The sequence below is a fragment of the Falco peregrinus genome, chromosome W, assembly GCF_023634155.1.
Source record: "Falco peregrinus isolate bFalPer1 chromosome W, bFalPer1.pri, whole genome shotgun sequence".
Taxonomy (NCBI): domain Eukaryota; kingdom Metazoa; phylum Chordata; class Aves; order Falconiformes; family Falconidae; genus Falco; species Falco peregrinus.
In genome coordinates, this window is record NC_073743.1 from 15,884,943 (window position 1) to 15,905,472 (window position 20,530).

The window sequence follows — 20,530 nt, forward strand, 5'->3', positions numbered from 1 at the left end:
GATGACTTGTGAGCTCCCACAATGCAATAGTCTTAGTTCTTAAGGTCTTGTTGGTGACTTGGCACCCTACTTGGCAGACTTCTGGCATCTTTTTCATTTGAAGCTTAATTGGGAAACTGAATTTGGGTAACAGGATTTCAAAATGAAGCCACAAAGGGGGCTATGGATCTAACTAGAATCTGTCCAGCACAACTTCTTTTTAAACTACAAAGAGCCCAGCCAGCAAAAACATAGCATGTGTATGCTCAATGAAAGTTAATACACTTTACTTTTATCTAGTGTTCTCATCACACTGGAAAAGATAGCCTAGGGAAGTTGCAGAATCTCTATGAATGAAAGCTTTTAAGAACGTTAGATGAACATCCACCTGGAATGGAGCAGTTAATACTGCCTTAGAGGAGGGGTATATGGACAGATGAATGCTTGAGACCCTTTAAGCCCTATCATCTTCCATGCTTCTATGATCAAAATATTTGAAGATATTGGAGGATATCAGCTCCTCTCTTCTAAATCTGATTGTTTCTTCAAACCCCACAAAAAAAAAACCACAAAAACAAAAAAAACAACCAAACAAAAAAACCCAAAACACAAACCCCTGCAAATTATTTCATCCCATAGCAATGGAAGTTACTCTATTCTGGAAAAAATACTTCATTTTCAACTATTAAGACCATGTAGGCTTCTAACAAATGACGAGGTCAACAGAGAGTGAAAAGCAAGTGCAGCAATTGCAAAATTAAAGATTTGCTTTACTTTAAGTCTGTCGGGAATGCAAACACAAGCTTTGAGGAATGAAAAGTAGTTTAATTAAAGTTCAGTTAAAAACTAGCGACATTATTATAAAAAAAGAGCATAGTTTAGCTGAAAGATTCTCCTCTTTCTTGTCTTCTCCAGTGGCATGAAATCCCAACTTCCAATTCATTCCTTTTCTGAAATCTATGATTTGTCATGATGTCCTGGTTTCCTCTAGGATAGAGTTAATTTCTGCTTAGTAGTTAGTACAGTGCTGTGTTTTGGCTCTGATGTGAGGACAATGTTGATAGGACACTGATGGTTTTAGTTGTTGCTGGGTGATGTTTATACTGAATCAAGGACTTTTCAGTTCCTTGGGCCCTGCCAGCGAGAGGGCTGGAGGGGCACAGGGAACTGGGAGGGGAAACAGCCAGGACAGGTGACCCAAACTAGCCAAAGAGGGATTCCATACCGTATGACATCATGCTGAGTATATAAACTGGGGGAAGAAGAAGGAAGGTGGGGACATTTGGCATTATGGCATTTGTCTTCCTGAGTAATTGTTATGTGTGATGGAGCCCGACTTTCCTGGGGATGGCCAAACACCTGCTGCCCATGGGAAGTGGTGAATGAATTCCTTGCTTTGCTTTGCTTGTGTGCCCAGCTTTTGCTTACCTATTAAATTGTTCTTATCTCAACACTTGAGTTTTACATTCCTTTCTGATCCTCCTTATGCTTCTGGGTGAGGGGGATGAGCAAGCAGCTGTGTGGTGCTTGGTTGCCAGCTGGGGTTAAACCACGATACATGATTTACTTGTCAACGCTTGCATTACCCTTGCGTTCAATGCCATGTCCCACTCAAGGCATTCCTAGAAATAAAATAAATTCAGGCTTATTCCAACTCAAGTAAAAGGCATGTATTTTAATTTTGGCAGATTAATGCATTTCTAACTAGTGTTCTTTACCCTCTTGGTTTTGGTCCCAACAGTATCCATAATTCTATCCAGAAGCCATTCCATTTGAATAATATATTATTTGCCTCTTGGGAATAACACTTTAGATTTGTTTGTGCCAAATATTATTTTTTTCCACTGTGGCCGCTGTCTTGCTAATTATTTGAGACTCTCTCTCAATGTCTATGGCACTGTCCACAAAGTACTGTCAATAAACATCTCTTCCCTAATTTTAATCAAATCTATGTCTATCCATATTGAAAATCACACTTTTTCTAACCAGCAAGATATATTCTCAGAAATTTGATGACTTCCAAGACACTTGGATTTGTCTCACACTCTTTTTTCCCACTGTTGTTGGACTTTATGAAACTTAAACCAACAAGATGGCTATCAGTGGGATTTTTGTGGATTTTGCAAAGTTTTCCTCCAAGGTGTCTCTTTTCTGGATGGTTCCCTAGCATTTTTTAGACAAAACCAACCGTTGTCTTACAGATGGCTTTCAAACTACTTGGCTAGCATCTTTGAACTCTTTGGCTTGATGTGGGTCGTCTGACTTCATATGGCACATTTCTTTGTTGTCTAAAGATCTTCACAGCTCCTTTCCCATTCATGTTTCAGTCTTCACTCTCCTAATATTTTTCAAGAAAATAAGAGATTTCCCTCAAAATATTTTTTTAATGATAATATATTAATCCTTCTGTATCTATCTCATCCATAACCAATTTCCACTGAAAGAAGGACATATCATAACTCTTCCTAAATGCCTAATTTTTCTTACTTTGATTTGGTTACAGTAGAGGTAGCAGAATACTAAGAAAGTATTTTAAAACAGCAACCTTTTCTTTTACTTATTCACTAAAACATCTCCCAGAATTAATCTCAAGAATGCCTATGCTGGAAAGTCTACTTTACCCAAGTCATTAAAAGTTGCTTAAAAAGCACCTTCTTGGGAACTTAAGACCTTCACAATTCAAATCTGCCACTGCTGTCTGTCATGTCATATGGTTTGCAACTGTGAAACTCATCAGTGCATGTTCAAGAACTGAAACAAAACGTTACTGCTATTAAAATTTTTCTCAGCCCCTGGAGGTGATATATGATGAACTGTGTGGTTCTTGGGTGCTGAAGTCAAAAAGGTAGAGGTCCACGTGGGAGCAGCCAGCTGATTTGCTTAAATAAACAGTGCTAATTTGCCCTGAATAAGCCTATGATCCAAGGAATGTAGGTGTATTGAATAACTACTAAAAAGCTTAGCCACTTAGCTGTGCACTTCTAGCTCTTTGTGATACTGTTATTTTTCTAATTAAGCAATTTCTTTGACAGACAAACCACTATGTCCTGTTCCAGTCCTGTGAAAGTCTTTCTCTTTGTCACTCCTGTCAGTTTTGTTTGTGTGGTTTTTTTTTAAAAATTGTTCCTCCCTTCCAAATTTCTTCAATACCAGCTTTGTTACAGGACCTTTACATCTCTTGAACAGAGTATTTAATGGAACTGTTGAAAATATAATTTAAGGAAAAAGTGTACAGCAAGTGCACTTATTACCATAGTACCATGAATACACAGATATACATGTAAAATGAATGACAGTATTATCACAACTTCCCTCTGGGCAGTGCTCCAAACCCCTCCATTGATGACAGACAAGAAAAAATTATGTGTTTGTTCTTTCTAAGCTAGTTATTCAAGCAGTAACCTACAGAATACAGCAGATTTTTTTTCAGAAGTCGGGATAATCTGCTATACCTTTGGCTTCATACTAGAGTTTTGAATCTAATGCAACATTATTAGCTTCTCTAGAAGACTTTCACCAATTCACCAGCAAGGGAACTACAAGGATACGTGTCCTTTTGCAAGACTCAAAAGCAACAAAACCCCCCCCAAAACTTCTCCATATTCCTTCTGCAAGTAACATGAAAGCAATTCTATGACTATGAATTTTGAAAAAAAAGGGGTCATTAAGGGCAATTGTTCTTCCATCTACCACAGTGCAAAACATGGAGGATTTCAGAGAAGTGCATCCACCTCTTATTGCTCTTTCACTACACAAAACATCAGATCTTTATTAAGTGCAATGGCACCGTTAGTAAAATGATATATCTCATGTCCTTTCTAAGGATGGTCTTAGTACCTTTGGTTTCTAATTGAATCAAGAGGTTAATCTGAGATGTTCAGATAACCTCTTGTTGGATGAATTTTACACCCCCCCCCAAAAAAAAAAAAGTGATAAAAATAATTTAATAGAGGAGTTTTTCCAGGTGAATAAATGCTGATGTTCTTATGTTATTAGAACAGCAATTCTAAAGCCAACACAAACAATAATAACACACTAAGAGGTTAGATTTAACTTTCCCCGTACTTTTGCCCTCCTTGAGTTCACCTACATTAACAAAAATATTAATGGTGCCATAGAGCTTTCCTAACTGTTTCTGGAAGGGGAAGGGGGATTATTTGATTCTTTTTTTATCACAATTTATGTCAGTATAAAAATTATGGAGATTTCCAGAAACTAAAGGAACATGATGTAGAATCAATATCACCAGGTGTTTGAATGCTGCACTTGGCAGCCCCTCTCTAATCCATAGTCAGTGCTATATTTTATGTATATAACTAAGACTCTGTTGTTGGATAATCTTCAAACCCAAATAGCCTGCACCAGTACAATGATCACAGAGACAGAAGAACTAGTTTTGATGTGTAATGAAGGATTTTGCTATAGGCATCCAGACATTTTCTGTAGCCACTGAGAAGGGGAGAGGTACCTCCAGGCTGCCTGAAGTCTCTGGAAATGTATTTCTTTCCCTATGTCAGGAAAAGTCAAGGCTAGATTTGCTCATAATTTACATGTCTCATTTACAGTGATGTATCCAGGCTCAACAATGACGATTTTTAGTTGGGGGATGTACGTTTGTTGTAAGACACTGTCAGAAGAAAATGCTGAGCCTTTTTGCTTTCCCTCCATTTCTGTTCTTTTTCAGAAATCCTGTCAGAAGCCAGACATAACTATAATCATTCTTGTGTATTCTTCACTTCTCAAAATAGTAAATGATTTAAAATCTGTCCAGACCTCTAACTTTACACAATCAAAACTGTGAATTGTAGTTAGTTATGTGTCTAGCTATCAGCCCAACATCTTGTCGCTAGAGAAGGTCATTTGACTGTCAAGAGAGAAAAATGAAACGCTAAAGGACTGAAATCCCTAAAATATTTAACATATGTCTTAGTATCAACAGTGTTGCTAAGCAGAAGAGTTGGTGACGGGTAGTCTCTGAGCCTATTTTCCTAAGAAAGCTTTTGCAATGAGATTTCATCCCACATTTGGCTCTAAAGAAGGTCAGATATTTCCTGGTTTTGATTTTGGGTAGAAAAAAATCTCATGCAGTTTCAAGGAGACTTTTGTAAATCTCATTTGGTTTGGTTCATATGAATTTCAGGGAAATTTCTCAGTATCCTTGTTTGCTGCAAGTTTTAGACTCAAAGAAGTCTAAGATTCTGGGCTTGTTTAGTCTGTTTAGGTGTTTAGTGCACTACAATCATCACTTTGTTCTCTTGTCACACATAGAAAATTCATTTACACTCTTTCTCACACACACACAGAAACAAACAAAAAACCCCACAAGTATATGCATATTTATGTGTATTCACTAGCTCTGTTTCATACTTGGCTTGTAAATTACTTGAAGAAAGTCCTATGGTTGCACAATACATAATTAAATGGAATCCTGATCTGTCACTGCAGTTCTTTCTTAAGCACGACTGCAGTACAAATACAAACAAAAATACATAACCAAATAAAAACACAAATACTAATAATACTAATAATATAGTAAACACCATTATCTTTGTCCATGCCAAGGGCACAAACAGACTTAAAACTGTTTATTTAACACTCTGCTTATATATGCATAGTATGATTATTTTTTATTATTACTATGAATGTTACTACTAATCAAATACATTTAAGAAAGCACTAATTAAAGCACTTTTAAGACTTCTTGTGCCCTTGGCATGGGCAAACCTAATGGTGCTGAAAGGACATTAGCAGACTTTCATTTGTTGAAAACAAAGTTGAAACTCATATGTCAACAAATTTCTGTTGGGTGAAACTGTAATTGATGTATGTTAAAAACAAACAAACAAACCAACCAACACCAAAGAATCAGTGTAGCATCCTTTAATAATGTATGCCCTCTCTGCTACTAAGTCACTGGCTGTGCACTTGTGGGCTTGGATTCAGCCTTTCTAAATTTAGGTGCCTAAGTGAAGGATTTAACTTGGGAGCCTGGTTTCCACTGGCTGCCCATGAAGCAAACGGAGAGAGACGGGCTGCTTTAGAGTCAAGCAGATCTAAGTCAAACCAAAGCACCCCTTGGAGGAGTCTTTCTAGTGAGAAAGGGAGCTTAGCACTGAGACTCCTTTTAGCTACTCCAGGTAGGTGTGCAGTGGTGGGTAGGAGGACATCTAGGCTGTTGCAAATCTAAATTTAGCTCTTCAGTGCTACCATAAGCTTGTCTTTTGTAATGGACTCTAGTGTGCATGTAGCTAGTTACCAGCATCCTGTGAGGAACTCCTTTGCAAATGGCTGAGGTAAGGTACCTTTTGTGACTAAAAGAAAATGTTTGAACTTGCCAGACAGTTCACAACCTTGACACAGGGCCAGGTTGGATGACGTAGGCTCTTATGACCAAAACGTTATTTTTAATGCTTCTAAGAAAGTGAAAGCTCGTGGGTTTCAGCTCTGTATTTGGACCAGATTTGACTGTACTGATATTTTCAGCAGCTTCCCTGCCAACCTACTTAGTCAAACCAATAAAGCATCTTTACAGCACCACCTGATTCACTTGCATGTGCTACCTCAATTGTAAAAGGCTGCTAGGATTTACTCCCTCTGTTCCTTCCTTCTCCAGGCAGTCATTATTCAGTACAAAACCCCCTTAACCTGGTAAAGTTGTTGCTCTTGTTAATACTGGTTTAGCAAATTATCGATCCAAATAATGAGAACAGGAGTTATTTGCTCCTATTGTACAATGTGAAATTGGATCTACATTTTGCCCCATTAATTTTCTTTATAGATCTTTCAGTGGTACTAGACAAATGGATCATAAAAAAAAAGAAAAAAAAAAACCAAAACCACAACAAAATCTCCAGGAAGCTGCCTGAGGTTGATGGTGCACTTGAGCTGAATCCAAACTTTATTGGTGTTTCTCAGCTTCTATTTGAAAACTTATCAATACTGCTCTTCCAGAGCTTTACAGTGATTTGTTTTTTGGTTTGGTTTGGTTGGGGTTTTTTTGCTTGTCTGGTAGAGGTATTAAGTCAGTTCTTCAGTCCTAATGAAACTGATGTACAGCCCATCAACTCCCTGTCACACCTGTGCAAAGGCAACACAATGCCAATGACTCCAAAAGAAGTCAGAAGAATGAATGAATATTGCAAAATATATTTCATATGCTATTAGAAAATTTCAGCTGGAGGTTGACAGTCCCAGGTTGCCCAATGTCACGCTTTGCTGTAATCTGCAAATTTCTCTCCATCTCATAGTTGTGGGTTTTTTAGCACTTTAATCAAAATAGTGTAAGTATAGTCTCATATTGGACTGTTCAATGTGATAATAAAATTTATATTTAAATTATATTTAGATATATAACAGTAAATAGCCTGTTCTTCATGGGAGCAGAAAGAACACATATGTGCACATATCTACACACACATTTTGGTCTGTTGGAAATTCTGTGGTTCGGTGTTCTTTCCCACACCATTTTCTCTCTTAGACCTGTTTAGCCAAATTGTACATCTATAAATATATATTTTAATTAGTTTTGTTAATTTTATGTGCATTTAAAGTAATATTTCCTACACAACTCTGTTCTGAATATTCTGAATGTGTGTATACATTTTGAAATCAGAAGTATATATTTGGGATTGCTTTTAATCAGATGTGGATTTGTTCTATCCCATGAAGTTCTGATTCCATCCAGTCTTCCCTTCTTGCTCTCACATGTAACTTAATCAAACACAAATTTTAGAAGAAGCCTAGCAGCACAATTTTCTCAGCCAATATTATGCAATAAAAAATTATCTTTCACGCTATTCAACTTCTGCTACTTTCTTTGAACTAATTCAGCCATGCTAGAATACTACTTACTGACAACTGGAGGAGCTATGGAGTTCAAGCGTGGAATTGTTCACCAAATATTACCTGATACGAGTCAAAGGCAGTTGAATCTAAACATTCCTTCTTTTCAGCAGCATCAATTGAATGCTGTCAAAGCACTGTCCACCAGATAAATATTCCATAAACAAGTTGTTTTCATCATCATCATCATCATCAATCATCATCATCACCACCATATCAAATAGCATTCCCAGGGTAGTTAAAGGAAACAAAGCATGCAAGGAGGAATAAGAATTTTCCATCTAAAGGATATAATAAACAAAGAATCATCATTAATTTAGAAGTCCTCCAGGTAAAGAAGTCTAGAAAGCTGAGGTGCACTGCTTTTGGCATACAGCCTCTCATCAGTTAGTTATTACAGAACAGTCAAATATCCTCACCTCTATGCACTTAGACAAAAGTGAAATAAGTCTGCATCAGATTTGAAGTTTGGAATCACAGCCTTGCAGAGTCAACTAGCTCAGTCCAGAGGCAGGACTTCCAGTCCAAGAAAGAAGAAAAAGTTCCAATGTGTTCTTAAACCTGGCTGCACCCTGTTCAAATCCACAGACATGAAAACTTCAACCTGAGATTTTTACATCTTCTTACACACTGGGCTGGGAATTTCAGTATCTTAACTCAGAGCAGCAGTCCTGGATTTAGGAGTCTTAAAAGTTAAGTGCAGAGTCCTTCAGCATCACCATTTTTAAACGGTGATTTGAGTGTCATCTTTTTTTCCCAGTCTATTTCATTCATTACAATGAGGCTATAGTCAAACTAGATTACTAATCTATTTGGAAGGAACAAAGAAAAGAGGAAAAAACATAGAGAAAACACTGAGAGTTAAGCCTTATACTTCTGAACAAAGTGATTAATTCAGTAGGGCAACTATTTACAAAAAGACATCACAATGACAATAGGAACAAAAAGCTGGGCAATAAAGGCTTATGATACACATGAGTTAAAGATTTCCCTTTCCTACAGCTTCAGATGGAAATTCCTCATTTTCAGTCTATTTATTTTTTTGTTCACATGTGTAAATTTGACCTAAACTTTCTGTTTAAAGTACCATCATCTAAGCAAAATATTTAACAATACTTCCTATCACAAATTAAAAGTTCAGATTACGTTCGTTCATTACTATTGCTAACCCAGTGTGCTGACATAATTTCAAATCCTTATTATGAATGCAAGTTAGATTGCAGAAACAGGACATCTTCAGGCTGGAAGTTTAATGTACTTTAAATACAACACTGAAAGTGCTAGTCTAAGTTGATCAGTAACTAAATGTATTTTTCCTTAAGATTTGCAAGCTATGGAATTATAAAATAAACAATAAAAATACATGCCATTTTTGTGATTCCCTTAGTAAGGACTATATAAACATTATTTTTTCCTCCGTGCTTTCTTCTAAGTCAGCATGTATTTCAGTTGTAGAAGTTCAACAACTTTAATTGAGCAAAACATGCTTCATTAATTTTTACAAACTTTCCCAAAATAAAATAAGAAAGAAATTTCCCTATTAACTACCTTGAGGAAAGGGAGAAATTCCTGATCACTTTTGACAGTGGTTAACTACAGATCAGAAAATGCTGTACTAAGCAGAAGAAATAGACACGTGAAGGCAAGATGCAACCAACAAAATCTGCATAAAGCAGACAGGTCCATGGTTATATAATCAGGAGCAATCTGAATACTCGGCCTAAAAGGCTGCAGTTTATAAGTGACAAAACAGGAATGAAGAAAAATGCTTGACAGAGTTGATAGTGAAAAAAAAAAAAAGGTGGATCAGAACAAGCGTTTGTAATTCCTCTCTGGGTAATGTGTTTCAGCAGCAAATACATTACAGCATATGAACATACCCATGGCAGATATAGTGGGTCTTTGGTCATTGCCTCAATGCTTCCCAGAAAGTTTACATTTGATAGTATCTTGTTATATGAGACTTCAGCCTACCTTTTATGCATACTAATGTTACAACCACTCTCAGCTGTATCTGAGCACCCCATCAGTTATTAAAGTTCAAATGAATCCCCTGTCTGTCTGAAACAGTCTGAGCTTTAACCTGTGTAAGAGAAAGGCAGAAATTTCATAGGGAAAAGCTTTGGTGGTGAAGTTATTTCAGCCTGACAGCTACTCTCATCAATAATAAAACTACATGTTCAATACCGTTGGATTCACCTCATGCCCCTTTAGTCATATAAAAGTATGAAATTCCACTTGGTCCATCTTAGACACACTTAGACACTAGCTAGAGGTGGGAGGAATTTGCTCCATTGAGTTGGCTGCCTGATTTCATTCATGTATGCTATGATCTAGAGACATAGCTTAGGTCAGAACTCAGTTCCCGGGGTCTTGGGTGGATAAAGTGAGATAAGACAACCCCATTCAAAGTCCTCTCATGTCTGTTGTGCCAGACTCAGGATGGTGACTCTGCTATACCATAGCTGTCAGAATATCAAGATAAAAATAGTATCTGTCTGACTTCTCATAATGAAATGTAAGTTAAACACCTCAAACACCCACCCCCCCAAAAAAGAAGTTCATAACAATTAAATGAGGATCCTAAAGTAAGTGTTCTTTTTTTCATGCACTTTTGAAAGAAATCAGATAACTGTCAGAAAAGGGAAATTTTGCTGTTGTGTTCCATAAGAAAAGTAAAAAGAAGTGATATCAAGGCTGAAGTTGAAAATGTGTTTTAAATGGTTCTTTCCCTTATCTTATAATTTAGGATTATCACTCTCAAATCATCCACTGATGGTATGGGATTTGCAGCCTAATGAAACAAGGTCTGAGACTAGATATGCTCTCAAAAAGCATGGTAAAATAGATATCTGAAAGAAAAAACATACCATTTAGGCTGAAGATCAAAGTTGGCACAAAACCCAAGTGACTAAAATTAAAAAAAAAAAAAAAAAAGATCAGAATTAGAGCAGAGGTTGCAACTTTTTGAGATTTTTGGTTCTGAAAATGCGTTTTATTGGCTTCTAAAAAAGGAACTTAATAAGAAAAAGGTTATGTGCCATGATGCCAATAGAAGGAAAGACTTATTTCTACAACCCAGGAGGGCTCCTTTATGCCTGTGTTTCAATCTACTCTCTCATTTCAGCCTCAAATAGGAAGCCAAGTGCACATCTATGTTTTCTGATCAATTCCAAAAACTCCTTCCAGAATATTATTAGAGGCTTTCAAAGCAAGCCCAAAAGAGACATTTATTCTTGCAAGATAGTACAAATTGGAGAAAAGACCAGGGCGGTGAAAAATTGAGGAAAAAAACAAAGAAAAAACAAATAAACCCTTCACTGTTTTGTATTTACTTTTGGGGTCTGAAAACTGTCTCTTATTAAAGTAGAAGAACAAATTTTAATAAAGCAGCATGTTAAAGAAAATATGCCCTTATTTTAATGGCTTCATGTACATAGTTCTTAGAATGTTTGAGCCTAACATATTTCTCTATTACACTGTGATTTACAGTGATCACTTTCCTAATTTGTGCTTTTGAAATAGATTTCTTAATTTCTATGCGCATAATATATCTATAAGTATCAATTTTTAAAATAAAGATTTTAAAACTCAGTCTTTGTATTTCAGTCATTGGGGGAAATCAAGGGCATGGAAAGTCATTTAAAAGAACAATAAAAAGCATAGATGGATCAAGAAAGATAAAATATATCCAAAATGGAAAGTATTTTCATCTTTCCTCTCCCCATGTTCTGAAATACCCATCACTCTAAGACCAAAAAAAAAAAAAACCCAAACCCCAAACAAACCAATAAATTATTATGTACGCTTTTACTTTTCTGGGAAGAAAGAAGGCAAGCAGAAGGCAAAAAGACAAGGAAGAAAAAGCAGGGAACAGAAGGGAAAGAGGAAGGCAGGAACACAAAGGGAGAGAGAGAGGTATAAGAAAGAAAGAAAAAGAAAGAAAGAAAGAAAGAAAGAAAGAAAGAAAGAAAGAAGAAAGAAAGAAAGAAAGAAAGAAAGAAAAAGAAAGAAAGAAAGAAAGAAAGAGAGAGAGAAAGAAAGAAAGAAAGAAAAAGGAAAATGGAGAAAGGAGAAAGGAGAAGGAAGAAAGAAGAAAGAAGAGAAGAAAAAGAAGAAGAGAAAAGAAGAAGACTGCAAATTCTTCATTGCTGTCCTGCATGGCTTATCTGCTGTGATTTACTGTTGTGATTGTTGACTAGCTGACCACTGATTTCAGCACAGGGGTATAGAAGAGACAGAATGACATGGGTTTCATTAAAATTCAAGAAACTCAACTCCGCAGAGAGCATGACTAACTTCTTTATACATGACAAGAATCCCCACAGATGGTTCTTCACCCTTGCTAAAGGAATTAAGTCTACCAAAAGAATCCTTGTCTATAAGCAGCCAATTCCCCAAATCTACAGGCTCATCTGCACAGAAATTCTTTATACTGTCATTCTTAAGTACCTTAGGGTAGCAGTGAAAGACAGGGAGCCAACAGGGAGTGCCGACTGCTGCCTCCACTACCCCTCAAGCATGCTGGTGGCATGGGGATGATGGGATTATAAAGTAAACATAATAAAACACAGTACTAGGGTATTCAGTGGCCACAGTATATTTCTTTGCTTATCTTTTCCCTGTAAGAGCTGGGATGAAATTCTTGTTACAACTGCATGGAGTCTGTCTACAAAATTGGCTGTTATTAAACCATTAAGGCAGTCCACAAGTGAATATTTAATTTAGTTTTCTATACCAATTAACTTTCCCTTTTCATATAATTCTTTTTTTTTTCTTTTCTTTTCTTCTCTTTTTTATGATTATTCTCTCAAGCTCTACATTTTATCATCAAATGTTAAAGCTTTCCCTCTCTGGCTCCCTGTTTCTCTCACTCCCTTTCACTGTGCTTATACACACACAAAGCCTGCTAATAGCTGGCTAGATTTGTCATGAAGGATGAAGAAGCAGCTTCATTCACTTAAAAAAAATATTAAAAAAAAAAACTTCTGTCTTGTTTTTCTGTCAATCAAGCCAGCAGTAATTAAAAGGCAGGAGTGGGGGAGGAAAACAAGGCTTTTGCCTGAAGAACAAAAGAAAAAAAAACATTTAATAGAGAGAACAAAATTAAAAAAAGAAAACTAATTAATAAATAAAAGGTTTCTCTATTTCTATATCCAAAATGAGGACACTGTTCTGAGGAACCAGGAAATAATGCTTTTTAAGCATTTGTCAGTAAACGGGGATGTTAGAAAATCATGTTTCTTATGGTGTGAAACCTCTCATTTCTTGGTCACTAACACTCCTGCTATAGTACCCAAATTTGTTCCTATCAGATCAGGTATGGTCTCTGAGAGTTCAGCAAGAAGCTTCAGCTCCATGTCACCCAGAGTATTATGCATGAACATACAAAGGCTGCTGATTTTATACACACAATTCTCTGTGACATAAGAAAGGGCTATCACTGCTTTATTGATGTAAATCATGTCATGCTATCTCAGTGTTTTCTCTTCAGGAACAAACAGCTGATAGGATCAGTAGTTATTTATTTCCATATTTTCAAAGGTTTTTATTTGATGTTCTCCTTTGAGAACACTGTGTACAAGTACTGGTGTCTTCTACATAATAACAGAAACTGAGGTCCCAGAGAAGGTCAAAACCTATAGTGTCATTTTCTGTTATGTGGAGGATAAGTCAGGGAATTCTTTTGTCCTGAATAAACATACCCATCTCTTCAGCCATCACCAATGAGATTAGAAGCCAGCTCATACCAGCCTTGTAGTATGTGGTGAAATCTGCTGCATCTTTATCTCTATACCAGGTTATATGTATTGTCACAAATGTCCAGTTTGGGGTAGGAGAATGAGGTTCAGTCTGACCAGGAAATATACTAAGACATGGAAAATTTTCAGTTATTCAATGGACTGAAATTGTTCTTGAAAGTAAAAGTTGGGGAGAGGAGCTATCTTAGATGTCTTATGTAATAAAAATTCTCCAAAATATAAGCACCATATAACAATTTCTGCAGTACTACAAATGTTCAGGCTTGTATTGGAGATCTTCTTAAGGGTATAATGACAGAAGCTTTTATCATCTCTGCTTTACCACTTCAGTCCAAGTAGGAATTAATGCTTTTCAAAAATGCTATTATAATGTAACGTGGCACACAGTAATCTCTCAGCAGTTGTGAGAAGATCACCCTACATCACAATGCAGTGACTGCTAAGGGTAGGAAGAAGTACAAAACAAAATGTGAAATGATGGTTAATAAAACTCCTCTTTCCCACAGAATTATAATAAGAAAAACTGGAATTCCATGGTGGAAACCTTATATTGAGGCAGAGTTCTTCAGTGCTTTCTAACGGCCTATTCACACTTAGTTTCTGGAAAAAATCATATACCACTAAGCACTTCTGGAGAATCTTCTTTTGAATTAATGATTATAAGCAATGACAATCCAATAACGGTGAATGACATCAAAATGTTTTAACTCTCACACAACAAGAAACACTCATGAGTGGTAAGAAATTATCTCCCTTCTGTCTTCCTTTACTGTCAATATCACAAGAGGAACATACTTCTCATCCCAGCATGGAAAATGAATACCTATTACCATGCATACCATCAACACAACTGCATTCTTCCCTACAAAGTAGTCCATCACTCTCATAATTTGCTACAAAAAATTTATAAATAAATATTTTAATAAAATCAAATAGATCATGCCCAACCCCCTTTTTTTCCAAAGGACTCAATTTCCAAATGAAAAGGCTGACATCTGAATGCAATTCACTATCTAGTCACTATAGAAATCAACAAAAAGTTGGTAGTGCTCCAGTGAGAATGTTTGTTGAGTATTCATCCGCAGTACAAGATGTCTGTGTAACCCATACAAGTCCATCTTTGCGGAATAAGAGGTGTTAGTGCTTTGTATGTCAGCAACTGGAGAATCTTGAATCCAACCTGATGTCTTAGCTAAGATGGTAGCAGTCACATTTGCATTAGGTTATGAACTTGTCAAGGGAGCCCTAAAAAATAAAATAAAATAATAATAATAAAAAAAAACACAAACAAAAAACCAACAAAAAAACACCTTCAGAATTTCTCAAATGAACCTTATTTAATGAAGCATGTTTGTATGAAAAGTGAGAAATCACTGCTTGCTTAGAGCTAATATAAAATCAACATTTGCCTTAGCAGCACCAGGTACAAAATTATTACATTCTCTGTATACTCTTGGGGAGGACTTTATTTCTGGGTTTCTACATACTTTTCATTTAATAGAAATAAGTGCACAGCAGTTTTGAATATATACACATAATCATGTTTTAGCATCATATAGGATCAAATTAGCCATCTTCCTGGTTGAGTCCAAATTTTATATTTCAAGAGTTGGCAGGATTTTGACCCAGAATTGTACAAATGCTAAAAGCTTTTCCTTAATTTCTCCTGCTTTAAGGGTCTCTACCTGGACATTTGGAAATGTAGGTACACCAGATTAGTGACCACAGCTTGAAACTTTGGTTCTTGTTTGGTTTGTCAAAGAGGTTGTCATCTTGTCTCTCTTTTGGAAAGCATAATATAACTTACGTGCCTTTGGGAGCTATGGACATTGCAAATGTAAACTTTCAAATTTAGTGAGATATGTTACAGAGATTTTTTGTTGTAGTTCATGCATTTAATGAGAAATAAATGCCCTTTGTTACAAAGACTGTGAACAAGCTCAAGTAAGATGTGGGCCAAATGGCAAATAAAATTTGTCTAGACAAATCAAGCTATTAGGGAAATGTATGTTGGCGATGTTTATATATATCTCCCATAACATTTAGGGAAAAAAGAAATTAGAACTTTTAGTACTTTTCGATTTTTTAAGTACAAAATATTTGTACAGTTTCTATGGAAAGCAAGCATATATGGCCAAAAAATTTCAGCTAAAAAAAAGAATTCTCCACTGGCAATTGTTTTAACAGACTTTAATGTATTTTTATTGGAAATTTTAATGTATAATTTAACTTGTTTTTATTTAACCTTATCCAAACACATATAATTTTAAAGTTTCACAACATTATCATTTTTTTGTTGTTTTTTTGGTACCTTCATGATTCTATTTCATATTTGATGATTCAGATAAAAGTAATTTTTTTTCTCTTGGCTCAAAGTAAGTTTTGTGTGCTATAGTGAATAAAGAAAAAAAAGTAGATTTATTTTAAATGGCAAATATTATTATGTATAATAAATTTATAAATATTGTAAAAGGAGTTATGAACAGCTAGAAGAAATCTCAGACGAGTTTCCTAACTTTCATAGGACAAAGATGATATTGATATGGATATCTTGCAGTTGCTAGTTCCTAGGATTAAGATTCTTTCTAGATTGCTGTAAGCAATATAATAAATAATATCCAATGCAAACAATTATGAAAATTATGCTAGAGAAATATAAATATAGCTAGTATTAATAACTTTGTTTTTTCCAATGACAGCATGAGACAGGAAGTTGGAATGGCACTTTTGTGGATAAAGCAAAGGACTCTTTCTCCTCTGCTATTAACTTGCTAAGTCAATATGGAAAAATCACTTAAGCAAACATTTTCAAAGTTAGGTGAATAAATGAAGGTACTTCAGCGTAAAAGTAGATGCGGACCAATAAGATTCAAGGACAACTCGAATCACCTACAAATAACTGCTTTCACACTGTCACCTTCCAGTGTCCAGAAACAGTAATCCCTGTTTTCCTGAAAATCCAAGCCTGAGCCTTTAGAAATCAAAACACATTGCATCTCAAGTCACTAAGCTCATACAGTAGATTCTGTAAAGATATGAGTCAGTTATAATTGCCCTTGGAGGGAGCGATTTCTGAGTCAGAGTAACTCCACACTATCTATAATTATGAAGAGTTTATTTTCGTTTTATTTAGTTTGGGGTAGAAGGAGATAAAAGGGTGGTGACTGTTGTGGCAGTTTGGATGAATATAACAAAAGATCAGATAATAAAACATCTGTTAGGAACACGTGTTGGAACTCCAGAGTATACACTGAAACTAGTCAAAAATATCTGTGAGTGAAAGAATGAATAAATAAGTGTATAAAATCATGATTCCTTCCATCATCCCTCCCCTATGGAACCCGCAAGGATTTTTTAAATCTTGTCAAGGACAGAGGAACCTAACATCTCTGAAGCTGTCATTCAGTACAACACCTTCATATTGACAGATCTATCAGACTAGAGAGGAGTTAAAGACTAAAGAAAATATGAAAGGCCACTGTAAAAGAGAAACCACGGCCCAGAGAACTTTGTCAGTAAGAAAAGGCAGGGGAGGAAAAGAAGAACTCAGAGAAATGGAGTGACCTGCTGTAGGGTCCCCAACAATGCCAGAGACAGGAACTAAGTCATGGCTTGATGGTCCCTCTCTATTAGATGTATTGCAATTCATGAGTGTAGAAAAAGTGTAAAATATACTCTAGGAAGTAAAAATGTATGCTAGTGTGTATATATATCAGTTTACTGTTACAAAACTACCACAATGATCCAGGGTCATCTCCATCCCAGAAGGTAAGAGGTAGTGGTTTTATTATTAAATTAACCCACCACTGTCTCCATGGATTCTACTCTGGTGCACCACCACACTTGCCATCATTTTGCTGTCTTATCAAAAATCACTTCTCTACTTGCCCTGTGTTAAAAAGCTTCTCATTAATGAATGACATGCGTGTAAGTGGACAGAGATGAAGAAAATAATTCCCAGGAAGTCTCTGAGAAATGCTACAAGGTCCTGCAGGAAGCCTGTAGCCGTTCATGGAAGAGACCCAAGATACCCAACTTTAGCTAGATACTGCTAGATACCCATTCTTCCTCTTTTGGAAACAGGTGGCTGCAGTTAAAAGCAACACAACCCCAATCACTTACAAGCTATTTATTTTTAAATTGTTTCCTTGAAACTGGATGATGATGATGATAAATTTTCTATGTATCTTTCCCTCTTTGAATTTCTGCTCTGTCTATCTGAGTTTCTCCTTATAGGCAATATTGCAATAGCTGCTGGCTAAAAAAACTAGCTAAGGGAATGCAGACATTCTCAGTTTTCATTAGGATACTGGAAAAAATATATTATCCTCTGTCTTTTTACTTATAGTGCTGGAGGAACATTATAGTGGCTAACTGTAAAGATCAAAAAATATTTTGTCACATTCCTTTTTCCATTATCTGGATAGTACTGTGGGAAATATCAACAAAACAATGTAAACAGGGCTTTATGAACTTCCTTAACAGTGGTGTACTCATACCTTTCCCTCTCGGTGATGGCCATTTGGATCCACACTCTAAGGAGGTACAAATAAAATACTTGATATTAAATATAAGATAAAGTGACATTTAGGTTGATGTAAACAGCTCTAGGAAGTCTTTGGGAAAAAGATTTATCAGCATAGGTAGCTTAAATCTACAGTCTTCAAATCCTTTTCTGATCTTCCATCCCACATTTCCTGTACTGTGAGTTAGTACACATGAAACTAAAAGAATGCTAATTATAGCATAGTTGTAACTTTTGGCTTGTAATTGTAATTAAGAATCAAGTAGAAAGAGAAAACAATGATCAGAAAGTTAATTACTTACTTGAAGCTCTATGCTTGGGAAGATTTCAGTCATCTAATTTCAGTCTTCTGATGAAGCAAAATATCTTGCACACTCTTCTTTCCCTGCCTTTCCTAAGAGTGCTCTCCTTAGTGCTTCAGTATACTTCCTACATTGTCCATATTTCAAAATTTAAGAGCAAAATATTATAATAGGTTAATTTTAAGCTGAATATCATTAATGAGAGAACTAACTGAAAAATCAATGATCAATTTTGAACGTTAGCATGAAGGCAACTGTGTAATCCTCACATTTGCTGGGAGCCAGGAAGGGTGACTTACTGTTTAAGTTCTATCTTGCTTTTCATGGCCTCCCAAGAGCTAAGAAAATTATAAACTAATGAGAGATGTTACTGTAGTAGCTATACAAGCTGAGGTTTTCTACCTACCAGCAGAAAGAGAGTGCCAGACCTTTTCCTAATGTCTTGAAAAAGATGCCTGAATTTTGACTTTCAGACATCATGTCTCAAAACTTAAATACTCTTTAGTCTTTAGGTTTTGGTCTCTGTGCTTTTGGATAGCTGGCATAGTGCAGGGATGTGCATACCTCGCGACTGGACCACAGTCACACACTTCTGAACTGGGAACCATGAAACCCATCAGTTGTTCATAACTTTCCCTTGACTTAGGCTGAAGAAAACCTACTGAGCAATCTAGAGAAAAAAGGTACTGAACGCTATTACCAAACCCTTTAAATATTTATTTTGGATTTTTTCCCAATATTTAATTGCATTGTAAAATAGAATCAGATCATATTAAACAGCCTATTTATTTTCTCCATTTCCTATGCTCACAAAAAAAGGACATCTGTTAGGTTTAAAACATTTGAACAAGTACCAAAAACACTACCAGTATGGGCACAGTTCTGACAGCAGAGCAGAAACAACATTTTTAAATGTTGGCCTATGGGTTAAAGTTATCACGTTTACCTAAAATGTTGTTACAACTGACACAAACACATGTAGGCATGCACAAACAGAATCTATTGATAATCGCAGATTTATTAACCAAAAATATTAAATGTCTTTTTTAGGGATGTTATCTACTGTCATAGCCCAACATTTGCCCTCTGTGCCTCTAGCACTGTTTTGTTGAACAAAGGACTAAGTCCTATGAACCATCAGTGCACACAACTTAGAGGGCCACCCAGAAGACCCTGAAGGCAGAGGGAGGTGGTGTGTGATACCATCCCCCTTCCCACCTGCCTGGGTTCCCTTTACATAAGTAAAGCCTGAGACATTAGCTAGAAGAGGAAGCCAAAAGTTGGCTCCAGAGGGTGCTAAGAAAACCGTATTCACTTGGTGGGGGACTCATCTTTCCTTTTACCATGAAAAAGTTTCTCTGTATTTATGTATACGAAACCTGACATAACAGGAGAAAGGCTTGACACACTTTCAGGGAAGGTGGTGGTGGGTCAGGCACCAGAAAGGTCAATTACCTCCAAAACCAATTTGCGCTCTTGGGAGATGTATCCCTTAATGAGGCTGCAGATACCCCTCAATGAAGCTGCAGAATGCATGAAGACCGCATAGGTGGCTGCTACCCTTCCTATAGAGAGGAAAAAAATTTCTATCTGTCATAAATGATACATGCCATAGACAAGTGGTGTGGTTTTTTTCAGTTATCCCTTACATTTATTTTTTTAACCTGATCCCTGAACTTCACCCTTCTGAAGTTGCCTTAGGCTATATCCTCTTTTCCCAGCACTGTACTGAAGAGGTCAGCTCTGGTCACTGGAGGTTGTAACTCCAGGGAAATTCTCTTCAGTTCTGTTACCCCAAGAAAGAATATTCAGTGGTTTCAGGGGACGAGGCAACCATACTCCTGAAAATGGTAATTCTGTAATAAAATAAAGTATGTTTCTTGCAGGTCAATTATCAATTAGTGGGGCTAGCAAGCCCTAGCATGTTGTTGCTGAACTTCTGAAAAGAGTGTTTTGATGGATCAAGCAAAATTAGGTGAATTTTCACACAAATGATGAGAAGGTAAGTTGTAAAATTCCATACCTTTCTAACAAGCAGAGGTCAGGATGCTTCTCAGGAAATACTTTTATAAGAATATTTTTTTCCAAGTGAGCAAAATCTTGGGGTTTTTTTCCCCCTA